Genomic DNA, 5,265 nt, shown 5'->3' on the forward strand with positions numbered 1-5,265 from the left:
GTGCAATAAAACTGTAAACTGTCTACCATGGTCCATGGTCTACACTACACTCTACACCTCATCATGTCATGACATGATGAGGGACGGACAGGGCTCAGCGCGAGCTCGTGAAGGGATTTTCCCCAGGTTTGGGGTTTGCGGACGCTTGGCTCGACTGTCCACGCGCACGGCGAGGTTGGCCGGATATTTTATTGCGATCTTTCAGCACTGCAATCAGCATGATCATAGTGCATGTAGTGTGTTGGAGCATGCATCCGTCGTGACCAGGTGACGGATCGTGATCTTCACAGATTTCAGACTTCACTGAGCAGCGACCGTATCCATGCCATGGCTCACCAGGAAAACCGTCTGGATTTGCGCTTTCCAGCGCATGCAGTGCCGCAAGTAGTCAACACGACAAAATAGACCTTCAACTAGTTACTTCAAGACCACATAATCATTGCCAGACAGCGTCAGCCGTACCAGCATGCCATGGCAAAGACAGTCGAGCCACTACATGAACTGGCACTAGCACCTCAGGTTGTGTTGCATGGTTTTCACGGCGGCCTGGCGGAACGTAAAATGTAGTTCGTGTTGTTGAGGTTGGGAATAGAAGGCATATCCCATAGCCATCCCTACTGTGTGCTCAGTCTAGTCCCACCGATCTACTCTACTAGCAGTAGATCTACTACGCACTCGAGTGCTGGCAGTTACTAGTACTTGGCAGCATACCTAGCCGGCTTCATTCATATCGGATAATTATCGATATCCAGCTTGAAGGGCACGGCGTCGGGAGCACAGCAGCCTAGCCAGGCGGACGGAACAGCACAGCACCGGAGGATCTTCCGCCACACAACGCACGCCAACCAGCTCTATCAGACAGATTCAGAAATCAGAGGGGTAAGAAGCCTTGAGAAGTCATTCTGTTACGTGCACACGACACGGTATAGACATACAGTGCTATTCCATGAAATCCAATCGCCTGAGTGAAGTAGTTAGTTTGCAGCAAACGCCATTTCGCATGCCGGTACTAGTGGACACATCTCTATCTTAGCCTCAGGCGCGTACGCAGGGGGGGTTTCCCGTTGCCCGGAAACCCCCCAAATGTTCCAAACGAGCAACGTTTTTGGGCATATTTTGGTAGGGCGCACGATCGATCTGGCAAGAATGCGAAACTTCAACAGATCGTAACTCAGTCAATCTCACTCAAATCTAACGATCCAGATATCCAGGTCGAAAAGAAAACTCTCAGCTGTTGGTTGCAACAATTATTATTTGCGACGCGCTGCGAGCAATGTCTCTTGAGATAAATCGTTCGTAAGTTGAGCCACGACCTTTCAAAAGCGCGCAGTGGGACTCGAGTATCAAGAATTTGAGACTTTTCGTCCCGCTGACTTGCTCAATTATTTGCAGGATCCCGAGGAGCTTCACTTGTGATATTTTCAAGAGTACACAGCAAAAAACGAAACTCTGCGATCAAGAAAAGCGAAATCGCTGGAGCAGGACGCGTTTTTCGGCCTTTCGCCCAGTTGGGGCATTTTTTCGCACCGTCGCTGCACTCTACCGCTATAGCATTATAGAGCTGGATATGTACATGTCTGTACTGAGTCCTGGCAATCATGGTCGACCTCATTCTCTCCCTGGTAGGTCTACCTTTCCACTTCCAGGAAGCCTAGGATAATGAAGATTGAGTGATTAGAACTGAAGTTTATGATCCAAAGAACACGAAAAAGTGCATCATTTTGAAAATTTCCTATGGTATGGTATGGTACTGATTTATTTGAATTCGATATCTCAACAGTACAATGTACAACTTGGGAAGATCCGAATGACATAGATACATATAAAAGTGGAGTAGGTGCTACAGCTGATCATTTTATCGCAGATTGTGGGACTAAACTAATACCAGTATGCAAGTACACAAGAAATAAAAGCTGAATAAATACGACTGCAAGACTTTGGGGAAAAGCACCAATCAAAGCAAAACAAAGCGACATATCACTCATTCCGGGTATATTGTATATATATTGTAGGGCTCTTTAGACAGGGTTTAAAAACGAGTCAATGCTTGCAATTCGGTTGGAAACCCCCCTAGAGGTGACCCTGCGTACGCGCCTGGGCAGCCTGTCACCAGGAAACCCTATATATAGGGTTTGACATAACGCTACACATAAAGAAGCTATGTATAGGGTTAGGACCCCTAAAGAAAGGGTTTGATCAGTCCTCACAACTGGGCACACAATACACACAGTTTCACTTGTTTGTTTTTTTTAAATATTTTCACTGCATTGATGTTAGCAGGAGCGCTCCTACGCAGTGCGCGAGTGTCGCCGCATTTCCTGCTTCCGACCCACGTGTGGATCAGCTGATGCAGAAACGGCAATGGCGGGAGCGGCAGCTGCGACAGCCGCTTTTGATGCTTCGCCTTCTTCTTCAGGAGGATCCGACGCTGCTGGAACATCGACATCATCATCCTGAGTCGACACCAGGTCGCCAGGAACATTCTCATCGCCCGAGTTCGTCTCCACTAACTCAAGTTGCTCTTCCTCCATCGTGAAAAACACAAACCCTAGATGTAGGGCCTAGAATTCTTCACGACAGCGCTGCACTAAAACTAACCGTACTCGAAGAAAATAGCAACAAAATGTTCACGGTCTTCAGCAAGAGAACCCTTCGTACATTCTACGTATGTGGGCACAGGCGTCTAGTTGCCATAGCAGCCAAGTGGGCTCTCAAGAGAGCACAAGATAGAACGCGCGGCTGAAAACCCTATAAATAGGGTTTGACAGGCTAAGATAGCGCGTTTCAAAAGTCCAGACCTTTGGTTTCAAAAAACCGTTAGGCCAGCATCTATACCACATAAAATCTGTGAACGCTTTGTACATAAAATTTCCGAAATTGGGCGTTTGTTATCCTATTGCTTAGAAATTGATATGAGAAAAATTGCGGAAGCTGCCTGAGCAATATACCGAAGTCTAAGAAACCCAAAAAGCGCAAACCAAATTTGAATTATTCGAAAAAGTCTAGAGGTCTATACTTTTGAAACGCGCTATAGTATAGGGCTTGAAAGTGATGACGTCAAAAGCGGCCAGGGAGTAGTAAGTTGACATCAGATTTCTATTTTGGATCCACTAAGGTGTGACTTTGCTATTGCCTCAGTATGTGGGTGCATAGCAACCCACTCATGTCGTATGAATGTTTGACTTTTACTTCGCCACCAGTTGTAACCCCGCCCCCAGTAGCCAAATCAGTCAGTTTCACTGGCTACATCACCTTGCTGTGAGTCGGACCGCTTGAAATATGCTTGGATCCACTGGATCCAAGTGGATCCAGTTTTTGAATTTTTGAAATTGTTGCTATGCTGTGACGTAGCACTTTCAAGCCCTATAGGGCTGCACAGCACTTGAGTCACTCGAGATCCGATTTCATTGAGCAAGTAATGTATTACATTGTACTAGATGAAGTACAAAAATTGGCACCAGGATAGTACTCACAGACACTGTCTCGACTCTGTGCGCAATGATCATTAGATGAAATTCGGAATTGTCCTTGGCCGTAACGACGCGATACTCAGCTGCATGGCACTAGCCCTTGCCAGATAATGCTTGGCAAATTGGCAGATTCTACTCGAAAAGCAGTGAAATTGGCAGAACCATACGAACTTTATGGCAAACTCTTCCTAGAATTCTGCTCTATTTCTTCGTCCACATACCAAACATGCATTTAACATACTGATGACATTCTGACTCGTGTTTTTCTCTCTGGTCATGTGATGTCTGCTCTCTGCACACGACTATGGTCAGATGGACAGACAGGAGAAGCGCTGTTGGCGACATCCGCTCTATCAGAAAAAAAACTTCCACAAAATCCTTTCTGCTGCCGAGCCTGTTGGTCTACGACTGGAACTCGCCTCCAAATGCCGCATCACGCAGAACCAGAAATTGAAGCTGATTAACACGGAAAACAGCAAGGGCCCAGTCTGCCATAATGAGGAGCTGCTGCAGATGATAAGCTGCGGAGGCACAGCAGCATTCCGTGACCTGCGAGACTCACTCGCGGCGATCTTGCCAGTTGGCCACGAGGGTTTGCTAAGCGATCTGCAGAAAGTGCTGGACGAAGTGTAGCTACTGGTACAGTGACCATCCACGGTTGGTAGAGTCAACCGTGGATGGTTGTGGAAAGGTCACTGGGTACCGAACACGGTGTCCTCCACCTTGTTTCATGCTGTCAAACCAACAACACTGTACAACACTGTACATACATGTACATACATGTACTGAAGTACTGGACTACGGGTACATGTGCCTACTGCAATGCGCTGATCAGTCCACAAAGGACGAAACAGTTCTGCCTTCAGATTGAGTGCCTGCTGTGTATGAATACTTTGTGTTTTTTTTTAACGTTTGTTCTGACCTTCGACTTGAGAATTTGTCGTGAGAAAATATTGGGGCGCTTTCGATTACATATTTATACGTTTACACAATTCTGGATGTGGGTTTTGTAATTCTCGAATGACCATAATGTATGGATTGCGGCCATGTAAACGGAACGACTGGCATTCACAACGCATCATGTCATGTCCAGCATCGCGTACCAGTCCGTCCCGGTGAAGGCTCCATTTCCGCAACAATACTGGGCTTCGATAAAGCAGAACGCGTGTGCGAAAGGACCACGCAAAATGATCTGGTAATACTATTAATCAGGTCCAAACGTAAACTCAACTGCGGCAATTAGCTTTTCGGGAAGACAAAAGTAGCCCCTGCTTTCGCGCCACGCCGGCCAGGGAGGCTCTTCACGTGCTTTAGTCATGCATAACCAGACCGGTATAGCGCGGTAACATGCCAAGTGTGCAATTATTTGTCGCCAGAATTAGAGAAATTCTGCCCTCACTTCAGAATTGACTGAATTGGATAATTATAATCAATTCTAACGACGGAATTTGTGTAATCGAACTGTGCCCCAACAATAACTAATTCTAGAATTGACCGAAATGTATGAAATCGAACACGACCATGGTCAAAGCATTGCTCATTGCAGGCAAGGTCCCAGGTCCTAGTATTGTTGGAGTGGTCCGTGGGGCTAGCCTTTGGCACTGGCGATGACCAATACTAGTGTAGTAGTAGACACGATTATGAGTGATCCAAAGGACCAAAAATCAAGCAGCGGCATATGACTCCTGGATTGTCAGCAGGGAACAGTGTGGTATTTTGCTTTCCCGTGATTGTAAGCCCATACTTGTGCATGTACACGCATTTCAAACTCATACGTCATTGAAACCTGTAACTA

General features: G+C 46.5%; 1 long non-coding RNA gene across 1 annotated transcript; it reads left to right on the plus strand.

Moving 5' to 3' along the window:
* Positions 1-249: 249 nt before the first annotated feature.
* Positions 250-4,443, plus strand: LOC135811786 (uncharacterized). Its single transcript, XR_010552691.1, has 2 exons — positions 250-879; positions 3,783-4,443. It is a non-coding gene; the product is annotated as an uncharacterized LOC135811786 (long non-coding RNA).
* The last annotated feature ends 822 nt before the right edge of the window (positions 4,444-5,265 follow it).

This window comes from Sycon ciliatum, chromosome 3 (assembly GCF_964019385.1).
Source record: "Sycon ciliatum chromosome 3, ocSycCili1.1, whole genome shotgun sequence".
NCBI lineage: Eukaryota > Metazoa > Porifera > Calcarea > Leucosolenida > Sycettidae > Sycon > Sycon ciliatum.